The following is a 25,230-nucleotide window of genomic DNA, read 5'->3' on the forward strand; positions in this document are numbered from 1 at the left end:
CAGGAACTTGATGCATCCCGCCACATTCTTAAACATCACATCGAAATATCCACTGCTGGGGAAGTCCTGCAGGCAGAAGGTGTCCGTAGCTTGGAATCCACAGCAATCAATGAGGATTTTCTTGATGAAGAAGGTACGATCAACTGGTGCATCTCCTTCCTTGTCCTTCACAACCACCCGAACGGTGTTACGCACTCCCTGGCTTGAAGCTCGAAGATTGATTATAGCCGTTTTTACTCAAAGCATACCCAGGACAGGATCAAAGGCCACTGATCATGGTTTCTCCCCTGCCGGCAGCTCTTCAGTTTCAGCAGCGCCACCGGGAGCAGTGGACACTGCTGGGACTGCACCCAGCTGGGAGAACACAGCAATGAACGCCCCCTCAAAACTAGGTGAGTGGGCTCTGGGGTCGCCGGGGTCAGTTAAGTAGGCCCAGGCGGGGGTAGGTGTTGGTGAGGGCAGGAGGAGGGCATTGCCATGGAGACTGCAATTACCTCCGGGGGCCCTCTCGTGAGCACAAAGTGCCTGATTTTTTTTATACTATTCGTTTGCGAGATGTAGGTGTCGCTGGCCAGGACAGCATTTATTGACCATCCCTAATTGCCCTTGAGAAGGTGGTGATGAGCCATCTTCTTGAACCGCTGCAGTCCTTGGGGTGTAGGTACACCCACAGTGCTGTTAGGAAGGGACTTCCAGGATTTTGACCCAGCGACAGTGAAGGAACAGTGATATAGTTCCAAGTCAGGATGGTGTGTGGCTTGCAGGGGAACCTGCAGGTGGTGGAGTTCCCATGCAGCTGCTGCCCTTGTCCTTCTAGGTTGTGGGGGTTGTGGGTTTGGAAGGTGCTGTCGAAGGAGCCTTGGTGCATTGCTGCAGTGCATCTTGCAGATGGTACACACTGCTGCCACTGTGCGCAGTGGTGGAGGGAGTGAATGTTGAAGGTGACAATCAAGTGGGCTGCTTTGTCCTGGATGGTATCGAGCTTCTTGAGTGTTGTTGGAGCTGCACCCATCCAGGCAAGCCTAAAATAGCCCGAGATAGGAACACAGAATAATATAGAAATGTCACCGAATGGGTGATGCAAAAGTCCTGAGTTTTGTCTCTTTAGAAAGTTGTGGGAATATTGAAAGGCAAGATCTGCATTCATCACATCTAAAAAGACTCCCCATGACTCCTATCAGTACTAGATCCCATAAATAGCAATGAGATAAATGGTTAGTTTACCTATTTTAGTTGAAGAAATTGCACAGAAATTTGCAGAGAAATTAAGGGGAAACATTTTGTGCCCTCAGAACAGTTCGATCCAAAAGAAACTTCAGTGTTTTATTTGTTGCATATCTGTGTTTATAGGAACAGGAGTTGGCCATTTATCTCCTCAAATGTGTTCTGCCATTTAATGAGATCATGGCTGATTTGTGACCTAACTCTATAAACCTGCCTTTGCCCCCTCTCCCTTAATAGATTAGTTAAATCTAAATATTGACCGGAGAATTCTCCATTCTTCAATCAGAGCAGTGCAATCTTCAGCATTGGCAGAGCAGGAAGACAAGTTCTCAGTTAAACACCTGTAACAACACAGCATTCCCTCAGCTACTGCAGCCTCTGCTAAGATTACATACTAGGGCTTGAACCCATCAATCCATTATTGTAATCCATTGGTGTTTGGAGCTGAAAAGTAAACAAGTGTTGAAATTAACCCAGTAGATATTGAGCTGCATTAAAACCTTTTGCAGTTCAGCCAATTAGTCCCAGTGACTGAGATTTGGACCCAGTTCGCACCATTTGTGAATTTTGTCCTACAGGTACATGGTGTGGGGATGTGGACAGGTATTTTGCACATTTAATGACCTTTGAGCTCATCTCAATGTTCCCTCATGATCCTTATTATTTTATTTCGCATGCGAACTGTTTCATGCTTTGAGATGATGTTAGGGGGTGATGCCAAATTTCTTGCTTTATTGTAATGATTGCAGGGGATGAGAGTCTGAACGAAGGATAATGCCCCCTGGCACTGCAAGCATTATGTTTCTGAGAGCTTATCGCTGTGAAATGCCTGCCATATGTTAATGATGAATGTAACAGTCTCAGCCTCTGCATAAATCAAGAGGACTTCCAGCCCTGAAGGGCATTTCCAATCAGTCTGTTGGTGGAAAGCCAAAACAATGGAGCAGGAGCTCATTTTCAGCAGTTTACAATCTTTCAAATTGTTATTCGTCGACAAGTACATGCTTGTCAAGTGGTTGCTGCAGTAGGATTAACAGTCTCATCCTTCAGAACCACTCTCCACGGACAGTGTACCATTTGTTTTCACTTGGTATTAGATTCACTTGTGAAAACATGCTTGGTTAGAGGCTCCTGGTACACAGTTCCCACCCATAATTCTAATTCATTAGACGTAGTAATTGAAACATAGGAATAGGAGGAGCCCATTCAGCCCCTTGAGACTGTTCCACCGTTTAAGTAGATCATGGCTGACTTATATCTCAACTTCTTTAACCCACCATTGCTCCATATCCCTTGATGCCCTTACCTAACAAAAATCTATCGATCTGAGTCTTGAAAGCTCCAATTCACCATAACATCAACAGCCTTTTGGGGAGGAGAGAGTTCAAGATTTCCATTACCTCTTGTGCTTTCTATAATTTCATTCCAGAATGGCCCAACTCTAATTTTAAGATTGTGCCCCTTTGTTCTGGATTCCCCCACCGGAGGAAATAATTTTTCTGTTTCTACATTATCAACTCCATTTATCATTTAAAATAACTGACTATATTTCCCCTTGACTGAACTCAAAGGAATACAAACCAACTTTATACAACCAATCCTCAAGATTTAAGCCCTTAAGTCCCAATGTCATTAATAATACCAACAGAATTATTCTATCGATATCTGTGAATCCTGTCCAAGCAAAATATCCAGTAATTCAACAACCCAGTGCAAAAAACTCAAAACATGCCCATCAGTTGAAATAGCAATTACATGAGTGAGAATCACAAAAGGAAAGAATATTTCTAAATTTGAGGCACATGGCCCTTGCTTGCAGCCTTCGGTACTGTATCAGAATCTCTGGTTCACTCTCTCTCTCTCCCCTCTTACAACATCTACATCTTGCACTTAGGTAGTTCCTTTAACATAGCAAAGCATGCTAGGGAGAACTGACCAATATTTAACTGCAAAAAGTAACATATAAACTCGTGGAAAAGACAAAAAGTTCTTAATATAAGTTTTCTATCAACCTGTGCTCTGTTTTATTCTTTGTATCTTATCTCTTTATCCAGTTTTGATTCTTTAATCTTCATTGTGGTTGTTTTTTTCACACCCCTCCTTTCCTTCCATCTGTCTGTCTATCTGTTTCTCTTTCTCCTCTCACCACCGTTACTCACACTCACCTATCCTAAATGCTCTGGAAGTGAGTGTGTCCGAGTATTGATCCTCATGTACTGCTTCCAAGTGCATGCTGTCAGGTCCATAGGGAGCATTAGAGCAGAGCTGGACCCTGGCCCCGTGTCCATACACCCGGATGCACACAACCCACACACACAGCCAGACAGATACACACACACACACAGACACAGACACACAGGTACAGATACACACACACGCATAGATGCACACACAGGTACACACAGATATACACACACACACAGGTAAACACAGACAGATATAGACACACATACACACACACACAGGTACACAGACAGATACACACAGACAGACACACGCATAGACACACACACAGAGATATTCACATACTCATACACCCAGGCCCAGAGGGGGCGCCAGGAAGCAGCCGGGGGGATTCTGGATAACTTTTGCATTCCCCTCTTCAGCACGAAGATCTACACTACAATCCTCAGCACAGTGATCAAACCTGGGATCCTGCTGCTCCCGGAATCAATAGCAAACTGCACAACCATTTACCCACTGAACCACGCTTCTTCGCATCGCTTGTACCTTCTGTGCCTTTAGATTATTTAACTCTTTTCCTTGCGTGATGCTTACTTGTCCTTTAAGTTCGGTTCCACTGCCTCACTCACCCCTTCACCCGGGCAGCTCCCCCACCTGTCAGCCTCCCGGAAAGCCCAGCATCTCCCGGAGCACAAGAAAGTGACGGGAAGGCAGAGAAGAAACTGACCCTTCCTTCGCCTCCCGGGAACCGGCCTCTAGTCGGTGCAAGCACTCGGGGAACCGGGAGGGTCCTCTCAGTGGCTCCAGCACTGAGGGAGATGGGAGGCACCGGGGGGGGGGAGAGAAACCTGGAAAAAAAAGTGGGAGTGGACACGAGGAAAAATACTTTCTATTATTTGAAAAGAACCAGTGAAATTAAAGGTTGTTGGGTGGAAAAAATCAAGAAATTAAACAGAACAAACGAAAAGGAAAGAGAAAATAGAGTTCCACATATTAGTAATCTAGATAGGATACCTGGTGATTTGTCCACAAAGAGAAAGGGGTAAAAAAAAAGAATTTAGACCAAGAAAGAAATAAAATCAGTAAAAAGTCTAGGGATGGTTCGAGGGAAGGATGCAGGGACAGTGGAATCAATGGCAGGATAGGCGGCGAAAGAAATGAAGGGATTGCAGCCAGAAGTTAAAGGGAGCGTGGAGCGAGCACTTGGTGCTGAACGGGTAACTGAGCGGCTAATCGGGGTGAATTGGAGAATTGAGATTATATCTCCTACCTGATCCTGTCCGACAGTGACTGGGTAGCTGCAGCGAGTTCTGCTCCTCACACACACACAGCAGGTTTTTCGTCCCCTCAATCCTGAAGCAGGTTGTGTGGTTTATCGCTGTCCATGTGTTCCAATTCCACCTTCTGATATACTCTGACTGGACAGACTGTCAGCAGGCAAAGAGCACACCCCCTTCCAGGAATAAATACATTTCTATAAGCATCTTCCTGGAACCCCTCACATTCACTCACTGACTGACACAACGTCACTCAGTCACTGAGTCACACTGTCACTGACCCCGAGAGTCACACACTCACTGACCCTCTCGTTAGTCAGTCACTAACTCTCAACAGAAACTAAGTCATGAACACGTCACTCAGACATTGATCCTGACAGTAACTCCCCAACAGTCACTCGGTCACATAAATCCCAACAATCACTTGGTCACTGACCCCGACAGTCACTCTGTCACTGACCCCAACAATCACTCAGTCACTGACCCCGACAGTCACTCAGTCACTGACCCCAACAATCACTCAGTCACTGACCCAGCAGTCACTCTGTCACTGACCCCAACAATCACTCAGTCACTGACCCCGACAGTCACTCAGTCACTGACCCCGACAGTCACTTAGTCACTGACCCTGACAATCACTCAGTCACTGACCCAGCAGTCACTCAGTCACTGACCCCGACAGTCACTCAGTCACTGACCCCAACAATCACTCAGTCACTGACCCCGACAGTCACTCAGTCACTGAGTCACACTGTCACTGACCCCGAGAGTCACACACTCACTGACCCTCTCGTTAGTCAGTCACTAACTCTCAACAGAAACTAAGTCATGAACACGTCACTCAGACATTGATCCTGACAGTAACTCCCCAACAGTCACTCGGTCACATAAATCCCAACAATCACTTGGTCACTAACCCCGACAGTCACTCTGTCACTGACCCCAACAATCACTCAGTCACTGACCCCGACAGTCACTCAGTCACTGACCCCAACAATCACTCAGTCACTGACCCAGCAGTCACTCTGTCACTGACCCCAACAATCACTCAGTCACTGACCCCGACAGTCACTCAGTCACTGACCCCGACAGTCACTTAGTCACTGACCCTGACAATCACTCAGTCACTGACCCAGCAGTCACTCAGTCACTGACCCCGACAGTCACTCAGTCACTGACCCCAACAATCACTCAGTCACTGACCCCGACAGTCACTCAGTCACTGACCCCGACAATCACTCAGTCACTGACCCAACAATCACTCAGTCACTGACCCCGACAGTCACTTAGTCACTGACCCCAACAATCACTCAGTCACTGACCCAGCAGTCACTCAGTCACTGACCCCGACAGTCACTCAGTCACTGACCCCAACAATCACTCAGTCACTGACCCCGACAATCACTCAGTCACTGACCCCAACAATCACTCAGTCACTGACCCCGACAATCACTCAGTCACTGATCCCGACAGTCACTCAGTCACTGCCCCTGACAGTCATTCAGTCACTAATCCCCTACAGTCACTCAGTCACTGACCCCAACAATCACTCAGTCACTGACCCAGCAGTCACTCTGTCACTGACCCCAACAATCACTCAGTCACTGACCCCGACAGTCACTCAGTCACTGACCCCGACAGTCACTTAGTCACTGACCCTGACAATCACTCAGTCACTGACCCAGCAGTCACTCAGTCACTGACCCCGACAGTCACTCAGTCACTGACCCCAACAATCACTCAGTCACTGACCCCGACAGTCACTCAGTCACTGAGTCACACTGTCACTGACCCCGAGAGTCACACACTCACTGACCCTCTCGTTAGTCAGTCACTAACTCTCAACAGAAACTAAGTCATGAACACGTCACTCAGACATTGATCCTGACAGTAACTCCCCAACAGTCACTCGGTCACATAAATCCCAACAATCACTTGGTCACTGACCCCGACAGTCACTCTGTCACTGACCCCAACAATCACTCAGTCACTGACCCCGACAGTCACTCAGTCACTGACCCCAACAATCAGTCAGTCACTGACCCAGCAGTCACTCTGTCACTGACCCCAACAATCACTCAGTCACTGACCCCGACAGTCACTCAGTCACTGACCCCGACAGTCACTTAGTCACTGACCCTGACAATCACTCAGTCACTGACCCAGCAGTCACTCAGTCACTGACCCCGACAGTCACTCAGTCACTGACCCCAACAATCACTCAGTCACTGACCCCGACAGTCACTCAGTCACTGAGTCACACTGTCACTGACCCCGAGAGTCACACACTCACTGACCCTCTCGTTAGTCAGTCACTAACTCTCAACAGAAACTAAGTCATGAACACGTCACTCAGACATTGATCCTGACAGTAACTCCCCAACAGTCACTCGGTCACATAAATCCCAACAATCACTTGGTCACTGACCCCGACAGTCACTCTGTCACTGACCCCAACAATCACTCAGTCACTGACCCCGACAGTCACTCAGTCACTGACCCCAACAATCACTCAGTCACTGACCCAGCAGTCACTCTGTCACTGACCCCAACAATCACTCAGTCACTGACCCCGACAGTCACTCAGTCACTGACCCCGACAGTCACTTAGTCACTGACCCTGACAATCACTCAGTCACTGACCCAGCAGTCACTCAGTCACTGACCCCGACAGTCACTCAGTCACTGACCCCAACAATCACTCAGTCACTGACCCCGACAGTCACTCAGTCACTGAGTCACACTGTCACTGACCCCGAGAGTCACACACTCACTGACCCTCTCGTTAGTCAGTCACTAACTCTCAACAGAAACTAAGTCATGAACACGTCACTCAGACATTGATCCTGACAGTAACTCCCCAACAGTCACTCGGTCACATAAATCCCAACAATCACTTGGTCACTAACCCCGACAGTCACTCTGTCACTGACCCCAACAATCACTCAGTCACTGACCCCGACAGTCACTCAGTCACTGACCCCAACAATCACTCAGTCACTGACCCAGCAGTCACTCTGTCACTGACCCCAACAATCACTCAGTCACTGACCCCGACAGTCACTCAGTCACTGACCCCGACAGTCACTTAGTCACTGACCCTGACAATCACTCAGTCACTGACCCAGCAGTCACTCAGTCACTGACCCCGACAGTCACTCAGTCACTGACCCCAACAATCACTCAGTCACTGACCCCGACAGTCACTCAGTCACTGACCCCGACAATCACTCAGTCACTGACCCAACAATCACTCAGTCACTGACCCCGACAGTCACTTAGTCACTGACCCCAACAATCACTCAGTCACTGACCCAGCAGTCACTCAGTCACTGACCCCGACAGTCACTCAGTCACTGACCCCAACAATCACTCAGTCACTGACCCCGACAATCACTCAGTCACTGACCCCAACAATCACTCAGTCACTGACCCCGACAATCACTCAGTCACTGATCCCGACAGTCACTCAGTCACTGCCCCTGACAGTCATTCAGTCACTAATCCCCTACAGTCACTCAGTCACTGACCCCAACAATCACTCAGTCACTGACCCAGCAGTCACTCTGTCACTGACCCCAACAATCACTCAGTCACTGACCCCGACAGTCACTCAGTCACTGACCCCGACAGTCACTTAGTCACTGACCCTGACAATCACTCAGTCACTGACCCAGCAGTCACTCAGTCACTGACCCCGACAGTCACTCAGTCACTGACCCCAACAATCACTCAGTCACTGACCCCGACAGTCACTCAGTCACTGAGTCACACTGTCACTGACCCCGAGAGTCACACACTCACTGACCCTCTCGTTAGTCAGTCACTAACTCTCAACAGAAACTAAGTCATGAACACGTCACTCAGACATTGATCCTGACAGTAACTCCCCAACAGTCACTCGGTCACATAAATCCCAACAATCACTTGGTCACTGACCCCGACAGTCACTCTGTCACTGACCCCAACAATCACTCAGTCACTGACCCCGACAGTCACTCAGTCACTGACCCCAACAATCACTCAGTCACTGACCCAGCAGTCACTCTGTCACTGACCCCAACAATCACTCAGTCACTGACCCCGACAGTCACTCAGTCACTGACCCCGACAGTCACTTAGTCACTGACCCTGACAATCACTCAGTCACTGACCCAGCAGTCACTCAGTCACTGACCCCGACAGTCACTCAGTCACTGACCCCAACAATCACTCAGTCACTGACCCCGACAGTCACTCAGTCACTGAGTCACACTGTCACTGACCCCGAGAGTCACACACTCACTGACCCTCTCGTTAGTCAGTCACTAACTCTCAACAGAAACTAAGTCATGAACACGTCACTCAGACATTGATCCTGACAGTAACTCCCCAACAGTCACTCGGTCACATAAATCCCAACAATCACTTGGTCACTGACCCCGACAGTCACTCTGTCACTGACCCCAACAATCACTCAGTCACTGACCCCGACAGTCACTCAGTCACTGACCCCAACAATCAGTCAGTCACTGACCCAGCAGTCACTCTGTCACTGACCCCAACAATCACTCAGTCACTGACCCCGACAGTCACTCAGTCACTGACCCCGACAGTCACTTAGTCACTGACCCTGACAATCACTCAGTCACTGACCCAGCAGTCACTCAGTCACTGACCCCGACAGTCACTCAGTCACTGACCCCAACAATCACTCAGTCACTGACCCCGACAGTCACTCAGTCACTGAGTCACACTGTCACTGACCCCGAGAGTCACACACTCACTGACCCTCTCGTTAGTCAGTCACTAACTCTCAACAGAAACTAAGTCATGAACACGTCACTCAGACATTGATCCTGACAGTAACTCCCCAACAGTCACTCGGTCACATAAATCCCAACAATCACTTGGTCACTGACCCCGACAGTCACTCTGTCACTGACCCCAACAATCACTCAGTCACTGACCCCGACAGTCACTCAGTCACTGACCCCAACAATCACTCAGTCACTGACCCAGCAGTCACTCTGTCACTGACCCCAACAATCACTCAGTCACTGACCCCGACAGTCACTCAGTCACTGACCCCGACAGTCACTTAGTCACTGACCCTGACAATCACTCAGTCACTGACCCAGCAGTCACTCAGTCACTGACCCCGACAGTCACTCAGTCACTGACCCCAACAATCACTCAGTCACTGACCCCGACAGTCACTCAGTCACTGAGTCACACTGTCACTGACCCCGAGAGTCACACACACACTGACCCTCTCGTTAGTCAGTCACTAACTCTCAACAGAAACTAAGTCATGAACACGTCACTCAGACATTGATCCTGACAGTAACTCCCCAACAGTCACTCGGTCACATAAATCCCAACAATCACTTGGTCACTAACCCCGACAGTCACTCTGTCACTGACCCCAACAATCACTCAGTCACTGACCCCGACAGTCACTCAGTCACTGACCCCAACAATCACTCAGTCACTGACCCAGCAGTCACTCTGTCACTGACCCCAACAATCACTCAGTCACTGACCCCGACAGTCACTCAGTCACTGACCCCGACAGTCACTTAGTCACTGACCCTGACAATCACTCAGTCACTGACCCAGCAGTCACTCAGTCACTGACCCCGACAGTCACTCAGTCACTGACCCCAACAATCACTCAGTCACTGACCCCGACAGTCACTCAGTCACTGACCCCGACAATCACTCAGTCACTGACCCAACAATCACTCAGTCACTGACCCCGACAGTCACTTAGTCACTGACCCCAACAATCACTCAGTCACTGACCCAGCAGTCACTCAGTCACTGACCCCGACAGTCACTCAGTCACTGACCCCAACAATCACTCAGTCACTGACCCCGACAATCACTCAGTCACTGACCCCAACAATCACTCAGTCACTGACCCCGACAATCACTCAGTCACTGATCCCGACAGTCACTCAGTCACTGCCCCTGACAGTCATTCAGTCACTAATCCCCTACAGTCACTCAGTCACTGACCCCAACAATCACTCAGTCACTGACCCAGCAGTCACTCTGTCACTGACCCCAACAATCACTCAGTCACTGACCCCGACAGTCACTCAGTCACTGACCCCGACAGTCACTTAGTCACTGACCCTGACAATCACTCAGTCACTGACCCAGCAGTCACTCAGTCACTGACCCCGACAGTCACTCAGTCACTGACCCCAACAATCACTCAGTCACTGACCCCGACAGTCACTCAGTCACTGAGTCACACTGTCACTGACCCCGAGAGTCACACACTCACTGACCCTCTCGTTAGTCAGTCACTAACTCTCAACAGAAACTAAGTCATGAACACGTCACTCAGACATTGATCCTGACAGTAACTCCCCAACAGTCACTCGGTCACATAAATCCCAACAATCACTTGGTCACTGACCCCGACAGTCACTCTGTCACTGACCCCAACAATCACTCAGTCACTGACCCCGACAGTCACTCAGTCACTGACCCCAACAATCACTCAGTCACTGACCCAGCAGTCACTCTGTCACTGACCCCAACAATCACTCAGTCACTGACCCCGACAGTCACTCAGTCACTGACCCCGACAGTCACTTAGTCACTGACCCTGACAATCACTCAGTCACTGACCCAGCAGTCACTCAGTCACTGACCCCGACAGTCACTCAGTCACTGACCCCAACAATCACTCAGTCACTGACCCCGACAGTCACTCAGTCACTGACCCCGACAGTCACTCAGTCACTGACCCCAACAATCACTCAGTCACTGACCCCGACAATCACTCAGTCACTGACCCCAACAATCACTCAGTCACTGACCCCGACAATCACTGAGTCACTGATCCCGACAGTCACTCAGTCACTGATCCCCGAAAGTCACTCAGTCACTGACCCCGACAGTCACTCAGTCACTGCCCCTGACAGTCACTCAGTCACTAATCCCCTACAGTCACTCAGTCACTGACCCCGACAGTCACTCTGTCACTGACCCCGACAGTCACTCAGTCACTGACCCCGAAAGTCACTCAGTCACTGCCCCTGACAGTCACTCAGTCACTAATCCCCTACAGTCACTCAGTCACTGACCCCGACAGTCACTCTGTCACTGACCCCGACAGTCACTCAGTCACTGACCCCGACAGTCACTCAGTCACTGATCCCCGAAAGTCACTCAGTCACTGATCCCCGACAGTCACTCAGTCACTAATCCCCTACAGTCACTCAGTCACTGACCCCGACAGTCACTCTGTCACTGACCCCGACAGTCACTCAGTCACTGACCCCGACAGTCACTCAGTCACTGATCCCCGAAAGTCACTCAGTCACTGATCCCCGACAGTTACTCAGTCACTGATCCCCGAAAGTCACTCTGTCACTGACCCCGACAGTCACTCAGTCACTAACCCACCTCATGACTCCTCAGAACCTTTCCACCAGCTACAAGGGTCAAGTCAGGAGTGTAATGGAATATTCTTCACTTGTCTGGATGAGTGCAGCTCCTACAATACTCAAGAAGCTGGACACCAACCAGGACAAAGCAGCCCACATGATTGGTACCTCATCCACCACCTTAAACATTCTCTCCCTCCACCGCCAGCACATTGCGGCTGCAGTGTGTCCATTTACAAAATGCACTGTAGCAACTCGCCAAGACTCCATCGACAGAATCTCCCAAACCCATGACCTCTACCACCTAGAAGAACAAGAGCAGCAGACACATGGGAATATCACCACCTCCAAGTTCCCTCCAAGTCACACATCATCCTTACTTGGAAATAAATTGCCATTGCCACACTGTCACAGGGTCAAAATCCTGGAACTCATTCATTCTCAGCAATATGGGAGTAGCTTCACCATACAGACTGCAGCATTTCATTTCAGATTCACCACAACCTTATCAAAAACAATTCGGGATGGGCAATAAATGCTGGCATTGCCAGTGATGCTCACATCCCATGAATGAATTCAAAAAACTGAATGATCAGTTCCTCATCCATAATTTTCTTGTGATCCTTTGAAATACCAAGATGATTGGGCATTATCTAAGCTGATAGATGCAAGAGGTCCAAAAATGTTTTCATGTCATCAAAGGAACACAAAGAAAAGATAGTGTTCAGTCACTAGGCCAAAGGGCCACAGTCAGAAAAAGGCTGTGTGCAACTTCATGGCCGCATGAGCCTGAAGACCTGTATGTAATTATCTGTTAGCAAATCTACTACGAACATACGAATTAGGAGCAGGAGTAGGCCACTCGGCCCGTCGAGCCTGCTCCGCCATTCAATAAGTTCATGGCTGAACTGATTACTCCACATTTCCACCTATTCCCGACAACCTTCCACCCCTTTGTTTATCAACAATCTATCTACCTCTGCCTTAAAAATATTCCACCGTATTTTGAGGAAGAGAATTCCAAAGACTCACGACCCTCTGAGAGAAAAAATTTCTCCTCATCTCTAACTTAAATGGGCGAGCCCTTATTTTTAAGCAGTGACTCCTAGATTTAGATTCTCCCACAAGGGGAAACATCCTTTCCACATCCACTCTGTCAAGACCCCTCAGGATCTTATATGTTTCAATCAAGTCATCTCTTATGCTTCTAAACTCCAGCAGATACAAGCCGAGCCTGTCCAGCCTTTCCTCATAAGACAACCCGCCCATTCCTGATATTAGTCTAGTAAACCTTCTCTGAACTGTTTCCAACATATTTACATCCTTCCTTAAATAAGGAGACCAGTACTGTACACAGTACTCCAGATGTGGTCTCACCAATGCGCTGTAAAACTGAAGCATAACCTCCCTACTTTTGTACTCAATTCCCCTCGCGATAAATGATAACATTCTATTAGATTTCCTAATTACGTGCTGTACCTGCATACTAACCTTTTGCAATTCATACACCAGGACACCCAGATCCCTACATATAGTCCTTTTGTATGATATTGTTCATTATCACCTTACCTATATGAAGCGTAGTCTATAGATGCTAACTGGTATTGATGTAAGTAAAAGGATTCAGTGATAGGACACCTGCGTTGTTGAATATGTGGTACTACTATCATCCACTCACTTAATCAAGAATGATGTATGGTGATAGAAGATCTCTTATCTTAGCAAAAATACTAAGCTGGATATATTTAAGAGATCAAGTACACTGGGGATAGAATCAAATGTGATAGATTTTACTAATGAAGAACAAGGACTTGCATTTATATAACACGTTTTGCATCCTAAGGCAGTCACTAAATGTTTCATAGCCAATGAACTACTTTGAAAGTGTAGTCAATGTTGTTATGTAAGAGAGCACAACAGCCAATTTGCACACAGCAAGATGCGATAAAGAGATATGAAATAATGACCAGTTCATCTGTTTTTAATGTGCTTACTGAAAGGTAAATATTGGCCATAAACACCAAAAGAACTCCCCTACTCTTCAAATGGGTGCATGTCATCTTTTACATCCACCTTAACAGGCAAATGGGACTTCAGTGTGAAGGCTCATTCAAACAATGGCAATTCTGACAATGAAGCACTCCCCGAGGACTGCACTGAAGTGCCAGCCTAGATTATTTAATCAAATCCCAGAGTAGGGTTTGAACTATAAACCTGCTGATTTAGTGGCAAGAGTACTACCACTGAACCAAACAGACACTTTAAGCTAAACTATAGTAGCAGACTGTTGGGAACAGCTTTATGCATACGAACATATGAATTAGGAGCAGAAGTAGGCCATTCGGCCCCTCAAGCCTGCTCTGCCATTCAATAAGATTATGGCTGATCAGTTTGTGTTGCAAATTCCACATGCCCAACTACCCCAGATAACCCTTGATTCCCTTGCCTAACAAGAATCTACCTAGCTCCACCTTAAAAATATTCAATGACCCCGCCTCCACCACCTTCTGAGGCAGAGTTCCAAAGTCGCACAACCCTCTGAGAGAAAAAAATCTCTCAACTCTGTCTTAAAAGGGCAATCCCTAATTTTAAAACAGTGCCCCCTAGTTCTGGACTCACCCACAAGAGGAAACATCCTTTCCATATCCACCTTGTTAAGACCACTCAGGATCTTATAAACTTCAATCAAGTCTCCCCTCACTCTTCTAACCTCCAGTGAAAACAAGCCCAGCCTGCTCATTCCAGGTATCAATCTAGCAAACATCCTCTGAACTGCCTCCAATGCATTTACATCCTTCCTTAAATAAGGAGACCAAAACTGCACACAGTATTCGAGATGTGGTCTCACCAATGCCCTGTATAACTGAAGCATAACATCCTTATTTTTATTTACAATTCCTCTTATAATAATTCCATTAGCCTTACTTATTACCTGCATACTAACCTTTTGTGACTCATGCACTAGAATACCTAGATCCCTCTGCACCTCGGAATTCTGCAGTCGTTCTCCTTTTAAGTAATACTCTGCTTTTTTATTCTTCCTGCTAAAGTGAACAACTTCACATTTTCCCACATTATACTCCATCTGACAGATTTTTGCCCACTCACTCAATCTATCTATATTGGTCTGCAACCTCCTTATGTCCTCTTCACAACATACTTCTCTACCTTCCCTTCCCTAATCACGGAATCTTACAGGCCAGAAGGAGGTAATTCAGCCTATCATGCTAGTGCCAGCTCTTTGAAAGAGTAATTCAATTAATCCCACTCTCATGCTCTTCCACCCATAGCCTTGCAAATGTTTCCTTTTCAAGGATTGATCCAATTCCCTTTATGAAAGCTATTTTTGAATTGGGTTTCACCACCTTTATTAGGCAGTGCATTCCAGATCGAAGTATTACAATGTACTAACTGCACAGAAACAGTTCTTTCAGCCCAACAGATCCATGCTCCACACGAGCCTCCTCCCATCCTTCTTCATCTAACCCCGATCAATATATCCTTATATTCCTTTCTCCCTCATGTGTTTATCTAGCTTCCCCCAAATGCATCTACACTATTCATAGAATTGTAGAATTATCGAATGGTTACGGCACAGAAGGAGGCCATTCATCCCGTCATGTATTGGCTGATTCTCTGCAAGAGTAAATCAGCTAGTCCCACTCCCCAGCCTTTTCCCCGTAGCCCTGCAAATCTTTTCTCTTCAGGTGATTATCAAATTTCCTTTTGAAAGGCATAATTAATTCTGCTTCCACTACATTCTCAGGCAATTACATCAGCCAAAAAAGTGAACCATTTTCCATTTGCGTTACACTTAATTACAGTGAGTTAAATGCTCCGTGTGTTTTGGGCAGACATAGGTGGTTATTCAGTAGTTGCTTGCTTCAAATAAGCTTCACAAATAACTGATACAAATCGAGGATGTGTTGACCATGATTAATTAATAATGATATTTTTTTGATGGATTTATCCGGGTTTTGTTTGAGAGTATTCAATTTCTCTCCTGGCTCCGAATCCCCATTGACTGGTTCAATCTCGCCTACTCTTCCAGGACAGGTGTGGTTTCCTTCCCTCAGAGAATGGCCTTCATCTTTCCCACATGCACACTTTCCAGGCCAGTTCCTCCTCTGTGGTCCAAATGCCTACATTTGTCTTGAACTAGCAGCGATGGGATCTCAGTTGACAGGCGCTGTGAAGTTGCTGCCTGGCCTGTATGGGGCTCCCTCAGCAAAGTCTAGGTGTACGGACCTCAAAGGAAACACTGGGAGATCCCTACTCCAATACTCACTCTCTGGGCTCAGCCATCACTCGCTACCTGGTACAACAGACAAATCATATTAGCACCATAATGCCCACTATAAGCAGTGGGGGACTGTATTTAAAATGATTTTGGGATTCAATAGGGTCACTACAAAGAAACTGTTTCCTCTGGTGCAGGAATCCAGAACAAGGGAACATAATCTTAAACTTAGAGCTAGGCCATTCAGGGGTGAAAACAGGAAGCACTTCACACAAAGGGGAGTGGGAATCTGTGGATGCTGGGGTCAATTAGAGCTTTCAAGACTGAGATGTGTAGGTTTTTGTTAGGCGAGAGAATTGAGGGATATGGAGCAAAAGTAGGTAGATTTCAGCACCTCCTGTTCTCTCTTGCGAGGCCTGGGCAGATAGCATCTTCAACAGTGTGAGCTGTATCATAGCATCATAGAAAGTTTACAGCACAGAAAAAGGCTACTTGGCCCATAGCGTCTGTGCCAGCCGAAAAACAAGCCACCGAGTCTAATCCCACCTTCCAGCATTTGGTCCATAGCCCTGCAGGTTACAGCACTTGAGATGTAAATCCAGACTACTTTTAAGCGAGTTGAGTGTTTCCGCCTCTCCTACTCTTTCGGCAGTAAGTTCCAAACCCCCACCACCCTCTGGGTGAAAAAACTTTTCCTCATATCCCCTCTAATCTTTCTACCAATCACTTTAAATCTATGCCCCCTCGTCACTAACCTGTCTGCTAAGGTAAATAGACCTTTCACCTCCACTCTATCCAGGCCCTTCACAATTTCACACATTTCAATCAGATCTTCCCGCAGCTTTCTCTGTTCCAAGGAGAACAACCCCAGACTATCCAATCTTTCCTCATAGCTGCATTTTTCTAGTCCCGGCAACATCCTCGTAAATCTCCTCTGTACCCTCTCTAGTGCAATTACATCCTTTCTGTAATGAGGTGACCAGAACTGCACACAGTACACAAGTTGTGGCCTAACCAATGAGTTATGTAGTTCCAGCATAACCTCCCTGCTCTTATATTCTATACCTTGGTTAATAAAGGAAAGGATTCCATATGACTTCTTAGCCACCTTATCAACCTGTCCTGCTTCCTTCAGGGATCTGTGGACATTCACTCCAAGGTCCCTCACTTCCCCTACACTTCTCAGTATTATCCCATGAATCGTGTATTCCTTTGCCTTGTTTGACCTCCCAAAATGCATCACCTCACACTTCTCTGGGTTGAATGCCATTTGCCACTTTTCTGCCCACCTGACCAGTCCATCGATATCTTCCTGCAACCTACAGCTATCCTCCTCGCTATCTACCACACGGCCAATCTTTGTGTCATCTGCAAACTTCTTGATCATACCCCCTACATTTACATCCAAATCATTAATATATAACGACAAAAAGCAGGCGACCCAGTACCGAGCCCTGTGGAGCACCACTGGAAACAGCCCTCCAGTCGCAAAAACACTCGTCAACAATTACCCTTTGTTTCCTACCACTGAGCCAATTTTGTATCCACCTTGCTACATTTCCCTGCATCTCATGGGCTTTTATTTTTTTAACCAGTCTGCCATGTGGAACCTTGTCAAAAACTTTGCTCAGATCCATGTAGACCAGATCAACTGCACTATCCTCATCAATCTTCCTTGTTACTTCTTCAAAAAATTTGATCAAGTCAGAGAGACAAGAACCTCCCTTAACAAATCCATGCTGACTATCCTTGATTAACCCATGCCCTTCTAAATGACAGTTTATCCTGTCTCTCAGAATAGATTCCTATAATTTGCCCACTACTGATGTTAGACTGACTGGCCTGTAATTATTCAGTCTATGCCTCGCTCCCTTTCTAAACAGAGGTACATCGTTAGCAATTCTCCAATCCTCCGGCACCACACCTGTATCCAGTGAGGACTAGAAAATGATGGGCAGACCTTCCACTATTTCCTCTCTGGCTTCTTTTAACAGCCTGGGGTGCATTTCATCTGGCCCAGGTGATTTATCAACTTTCAAGGATGCTAATCCCCTTAATACTTCCTCTTTTCCTATGTTTAGCACATCCAATAATTCAGACCCCTCTTCCTTAACTACAACATCTGCATCGTCCCCCTCTTTTGTGAAGACAGACGCTAAGTATTCATTAAGAACAATACCGATATCTTCCGCCCCTACACATAGGTTACCTTTTTGGTCTTTTATGGGCCCTACTCTTCCTTTAGTTAACCTCTTACTCATAATGTATTGATAAAACATCTTTGGGTTCACCTTGAGCTTACTTGCCAATATTCTTTCATGTCCTTTCTTAGCTTTCCTAATTTCCTTTTTGATTTCACCCCTCCACTTTCTATACTCCTCTCGACTTTCTGCAATATGTGCTGTTGGAAAGCTCACACACAGGGGCTGGGAGGTCTTATGCTATGTTTATTTCTATTCTTATACATTTATCATAAGATACAGCAAAGCATCATTGAAATAAACTCTGTTAACACAAGCATCCCATTAAACAGACATTCTCCTGGGAACATTCATGTGAGCAGCCAGTCTTGGCTCTTGGGATTGGTTGATGAACGGCTTCATCTATTAACGGGGAAAATATCTTGGTCACGGCATAAGAGAAGGAAAGGGAAAGGGTTAACATTTAGCCGAAGCCAATCTCTAATCGTCCATTGAAACAGGGAATAGGTAGATGAATGGTTTAATCAATTCCTTTGACAAAGAGCTGTCTGGCAGTTAGAAATAGGAAAAAGGATGAATGAAAGGTTTCTCCCCTCTTGCCAGAGCAGGTTATATTGGGATTGATATTATGTCTGTCTGATAGTAACAGTAGGAAGCAACTGAAAGAATCATTTTCTGATTTAAAAAATGTGACGTGTTGAGTCAACCAGTCAAAACTAAAACCCCCTCACTCATTCTCATGGGCCATACCCCTACCTCATCGGTAAGATCATACAGTTAGAATGGGAAGATTTAAGCTATTGTCTTCAGCTCCTGCCATAAACTCTGGCATTGCCATCGTTTCCATCTCCTGGCTACTGTCTCAGACTGAACCAGTTCTGTTTGACTCTGAACTGAATTTCCGACCCCATAGCCTCTCCATTACCAAGGCCGTCTAGCTCCGCCTCCACAACATTACCCCGTTTTCTGTCCCTGCCTCAGCCCATCTGCCACTGAAACTCTCAACCATGCTTGTTACCTCTAGACTTGACCACTCCAATGCTGTCCTGGCTACCCTGCCATCTTCCACCCTCCATAAACTTGAGCTCATCCAAAACTGCTGCCTGTACCCTAATTCACACCATTTTCAATTGCCGTTGGGTTTTGGAGCAGGTGCGCATGCAATTTGAAAATCGCATTCCTGGAGGATGGCACTGAATCCCACCGCCTCCGGAACGTGATGCAAGTTTCAAAGGGAGGGCAGGATGGGGGAATGGGGAACCCACTTGCCTCCAATTATCTGGCCGTTGGTGTTGTGTATGAGCTCATCAGGAGGCCTCAGAGAAGCAGTTTAAAATTTTCAACTGGAAGGCACGGGGAACACGCAGTGTCTGGGACACATTAGGGTGCAGCTTTTGTAAACACTGTGGGGAGCCATGAGGGCTAATGGAAACACTGGTCAACAAAGCTAAGAAGCGGAAATAATGATCAGCTGCTCACACAGTGACACATAGTTGGCATCGCTGGCACTGAGAGGCTTGAATTCTTCAGCAGTGAGTGCTAGGACTCCTGAGAGAGACGTGAGGCTGCTGGCATCATTTGGGCAGCAGAGGCTGGCCGAAAAACCCCTGGTGAGCGAACGAGCGCCAACTGAGGGAATTGAGATTGGAGCAGGCTAATCTGACATTGGATAGAGTAACAAGGAGGTGCTTCAGCAGATGCATCCTCCTGGACAGGAGGAGGCCAAGAGGAACGCAGCGAGGGGCTGCAAGGGAAAGAAGTCACTCCTGAAGACATCAGGTGCACCACCCATGTGTCAGCTACCTGCAAATGCCAATGCCATAGGACACTGCGCCTATCCAGGCAGATGCTTTCGGACATTTGTGCTAAGGTGCACAACGTTCTGAGGCCTCGTGGACCCCATGGCTGTCGCCTCCCTGCAGTCATCAAGGTCATCATCGCCCTGAATTTTTATGCTTGCGGGTCATTCCAAGTATCAGCAGTGGACCTGGGTGGCATCTCGCAGTTGGCAGCTCATCACGCCATCAGGAATGTCACAGATGCCCCATTCTAGAGGGCAGGGGAATACATCCATTTTGAGACAGATGGGTCATCGCAGGCACAGACATTGGGATTTGCTGCCATCGATGGATTCCCTCAGGTCCAGGGGCTCATTGATTGCACCCATGTAGCCATCAAGGCACCGACAGACCTGCCAGATTTCTGAACTGAAATAGCTTCCACTCACTGAGTGTCCAGTTGGTCTGTGACCACAGGAAGTGCATCTTGCAGGTCTGTGCTCAATTCCTGGGCAGCTGTCATAATTCCTTCATCCTGCAAGAGTCCCAGGTACCTCTTCAGGCCCACATTCAGACTCTGTGAGTGGCTGCTGGGGGATAAGGGTTATCCCCTGAAGAGGTAGCTCCTGATGCCTGTGTGCTACCCAGACACGGATGGAGAGAGGTGCTGCAACCAGGGTCACGAACTAACATGGACCTGCATTGAACAGACCATTGGCAACTTGAAGATGCGCTTCTGTTACCTTGACCAATCGGGTGGTGCCCTCCAGTACGAGCCAGCCAGAGTGCCTCGTGTTGTGATCGCTTGTGTGCTTCACAACATGACAATACAAAAAGGCTTGGAGTTGGATGACAAGGAAGACCTGAAACACAACTGTTCCTCAGAGGAGGATGGGGAGGAGGAAGAAGAAGAGGAAGAGGAGAACGAAGGGGGTGCTGCAGAGCAGCCTGGTGCCCAGGCATTGGAGGAAGAACGCCAAGGCTGTCCCAGGGCTCATGGCGATCGGCAGGGTCGCTTGGCTGCCAGGGCAATTCTGATTCATCAATGTTTCACTTGAGCGTCTCTCAGCCCTCATGACAGATGACTCTGTATCTCAACTTCCATCAGAGCGAGAGATTATCCAGCAAGCACACACATCTTGGAAATCCCATTTCCACCCGAGAAGTTTGAGAATGGGGTCTCCAAAGCCAACAGTCTCCTACATAACCGACCATGGCACTGCCCCAGAATCAGCACCCACCCCCCACTCGCCTCCTCCCAACCCGAATTTCATATTTGTCATCAAGCATGACGAAGACACAAGTCTGTTCGAGATCATAGGCAATTATTATTATTAAAGGATAAATAAATGACCAAACAAATTTGGAGAACTTCACCCAGGTGATCCAAAAAGTGCAACTAACAATGTGGCACCTTGCATTCACGTCTCCTTCTACAGGGCGCTCCCCTGTGACTGAGGGTGAGGTGGAGGCAGCATACTCCATTGTATCTGCAGGCAGCTGAAATGCCCCTGGCCTCCGTCCTCATCATGGAGGTGCGCGTGGGGGCTCCTCCACAGGCTGTTGCGCCTGCGTCCTTACAGTGGAAGCCTCTGTCACAGGCCTTGCAGTATGGATCATTGCTCAGTTGGAGGGGCCATGGAAGTGAGAAATGATGCCAGTGCCCCCTGAGGAATGGTCCCCTCCTCAGCTTCCTTGGCTGCCTCAACTCTTCCATGACAGTCTGCATGCTGGATGAGGCCACCAGATGGGATGCAGCTGGTATCCACTCCAAGCATCTCTACGCCATCAGCAACACTGAGCGGTCAATGCTACAGAGAGTCTCACTCTTCCTGTGCAGATCAGCGTGCTGCTCCTGCATCCGCTCAGAGTGATGCCACATGCGGCTCTCCAAGAGGTTTGGCCACTCTCAATGGAGCAGCTTAAGTGCTGGAATCCCTGAATCATAACAGTGCCCATGTGCTGCATGGACTCCTCCATTGTCTACACAATGCCTCAGAGATCTCTAACATTCACTGATGCTCCAGAAAAACTCTCCTTTTATGTGACACCCGAGGCCCAGCATCTTTGCCCAATGGAGCATGACTGTGTCTGTCCTCCGATCTCCGAAAGAGACTGTCCACTGCTGACTCTGCCTCACTGTCCTTCTCCTGCTCACTTGAGATGTTCAGTTCACCCAGTGCCCCCTGCCCTACCTTATTCTAATCTTAATTTAGTACCGACTGTGGTGAGTGTATCTGCACTGGTGGAAGGTGCAGAGGAATGATGTGATGGTGCTGTCTCTGGAACATCTCTCCCTGCGGAGGAGGCTGGCGATGACTGTGCTGGGACACTGCTGCTGCTCCGCTACCGGTCCAGTTGGAAAAACAAGAAGGTCGTGATGAGAACTTGTGTGACTCAACAGGTGTATCAGCACAACCAACCCAATAGATGACAGTGGGCGAAGAGCCACAGTGCGCATTGAACAGGAGTTGCCTGCATTTCCTTCACCTGAAGACAGAGCAATCAAATGATCCTGCTGTTCACAGCATCCTGTCTCACCATCGCCCACAGAATGCTGCAATGGCACCCTTGCAATGTCCTGCGCGGCCTCCTCCATCGCTGTCAGATTGTGCAGGTCCGCCACACCACCACCGGTAGACAGTTCGCAACTGTTGTGAGTTTATTTTTCCTACAGGATGTGAAGAGAATAATGTATGAGTGTCCTGGCCTCCCTCTCCTATTCCACCATGACATTGACAAGAGCTGTCACGCTCCTCAGTGAAGCCCATTTATCAATTCTGTCCCATATGTGAGGGTGGCTGACTTCTCAGTGATGCATCTGGCTACTTGATCTGATAGTGTTAGGGTGAACTCAGTCTGCTCAGCTGGTATATACAGAGTTGGAGATCTGTCACCTGGGTGCCGTTTGCCACTCACCCTGTTAGGACTTATGAGGTCATTGAATCTTATCCAGCATTGGACCCACATCCTTCTGGTCATTCCTCTGTCACTACCTCGATCGAGTACCTTTTGGTGTCTCTGGGTGGATTTCTTCTGCTGGACACTGGGAACAATATCTCTTGCCTCTCAGCTACTGCCTCAGTTAATGGCTCAAGGGAGGTATCTGAGAATCTTGGGTCCACCCGTGGATGCCTGCCCGTGCCAATGCTGCCCCTCTGCGAACCCTCCTGTGCCATTTCCTCAGCAAACAGCAAGCCCTATCGTTGCTGCCGTCCGCATTTTCAAAGGGCCCTCCATTTTTAGCTCATGCCTTCAGGCCACTTCCATGGCCACTCTGGGCACTGAATTTGCCACTGGGACAATTAGTCCGTTTGCATTTGAAAATCGGATGTGACGCAGGGTTGGGACCTGGAAATGTTCTGGGTGTTGAGTTCCCAACCCAGGATTAAAAATCTACCCCAGCATGTCAGCTGTGGCTCAGTTGGTAGCATACTCACCTCTGAGTCAGAAAGTTGAGGGTTCAGGTCCCATTCCAGAGACTTCAGCACAAAAATCTAGGCTAACACTCCAATGCAATACTAAAGGAGTGCAGCATTGTTAGAGCTGCTGTTGTTTGAATGAGATGTTAAACCAAGGCCCCATCTGCCCTCTCAGGTCGACATAAAAACATTTTGACAAAGAGCAGGAGTGTTATCCCCACTGTCCTGGTCAAATATTTATCCCTCAATCATCACAAAATACAGATTATCTGGTCATTATCACATTGATGTTTGTGGGAGCTTGCTGTGTATAAAGTGGCTGCCACATTTCCTTTTTACAACGGTGACTGTGCTTCATAAAAGTACTTCATGTCTGTAAAGAGCTTCAGAACATCCTGAGGTTGTGAAAGGCACTATATAAATGAAAGTCTTTCTTTTAGCTTTCTTTCAAATCTCATTCACCAACGACCCCTGTGCTTGCTGACCTATATTGGCTCCTGGTTAAGGAACATTTTAAATATAGAATCCTCATCCTCATGCTTAAATCTTATCCTCATGGCTTTGTCTCCATCTATCTCTGTAACTTCCTCCAGCCCTACAACCCACATAAAGCTCTCTGTTCCTCTGACTCTGGCCTCGTGCATTGGTCCCTCTCTTTGTCCCACCATTGATGGCTGTGCCTTCAGCCGGCTAAACCCCCACACTCTGGAATTGCCTCCATAAACCTCTCCAATTCTCCAACTCCCTCCTCGCCTTTAAACCCCCACCCTCCTTAAAACCTACCTCTTTGACTCTTTGCTCACCTCCCTTAATAACTTCTTCTTTGGCTCAGCATTCAGTGGGAAGTACCTTGGGTTATTTTTCATTGCTGAAGGTTCTATCTGATTATAAGTTGCTGTTGTTTTGGTGGTGTTTAATCTTCAGTATTTGTTAAATGCTGTTAAACTGGATGGATTATCGAGCACTAGAAATCAAGTACAGTGATAATTCTTACAGAACTTCAAAAATCTATCTGCCAGGATGCATTACCACATTTGTAGTTATTATTCCACACCATTAAGTCTGATCATTTCATTGACTGCATTGATAAATTGTACTTTATAAAAAGGTTGAAAGAAATGTACATGTCAGCAGGTGCAGTTTTTGTAGATTTTTTTTGTGCCTTTGAAATGTTAGTAAAATTGTCAGAACCCTGGGTCATTTGTCATGAAAGTGGAAGGTAAAGAAAGATATTGGAACAAATGAACAGTGAATGAAACCTAAAGACAACATAAATTTCTTCCATCAATATAATCACCACAGATAACATGGTAAGTATCTGCCAAACAGAAACCGTAAGTTCAGAACCCTCAGACAACTTCTTCTCGGAGTGTGGCTGTGCTGGCAAGGCCGGCATTCATTGCACCTTTACGTTGTGTTCTCACCATCTCCGGATGTCCCTAGATACTTTACAGCCAATGCAGTACTTGTGAAGGGTAGTCAATGTTATGAGGCAATGCAGTCCACAGCCGACCCC

The 25,230-nt window shown here is 47.4% G+C and overlaps 1 protein-coding gene and 1 pseudogene across 4 annotated transcripts in view; one reads left to right on the forward strand and one right to left on the reverse strand.

The window, feature by feature from the left end:
• pnocb (prepronociceptin b) overlaps positions 1–4,909 on the reverse strand; it is a 167,730-nt gene extending 162,821 nt beyond the window's left edge. For 2 of the 4 annotated variants that reach the window (XM_068017277.1, XM_068017285.1), the window contains exon 1: positions 4,679–4,909. The gene's annotated coding sequence lies outside the window, so the exon portion shown is untranslated. Of the gene's footprint in view, positions 1–4,037; positions 4,114–4,135; positions 4,212–4,678 lie in introns of those variants that run through there. The other 2 variants (XM_068017294.1, XM_068017303.1) reach the window with 2 other exon arrangements.
• LOC137366763 (putative uncharacterized protein DDB_G0290521) lies at positions 371–19,009 on the forward strand (annotated as a pseudogene).
• Positions 19,010–25,230: the final 6,221 nt, after the last annotated feature.

This window comes from Heterodontus francisci, chromosome 3 (assembly GCF_036365525.1).
Source record: "Heterodontus francisci isolate sHetFra1 chromosome 3, sHetFra1.hap1, whole genome shotgun sequence".
NCBI classification, from domain to species: Eukaryota; Metazoa; Chordata; class Chondrichthyes; order Heterodontiformes; family Heterodontidae; genus Heterodontus; species Heterodontus francisci.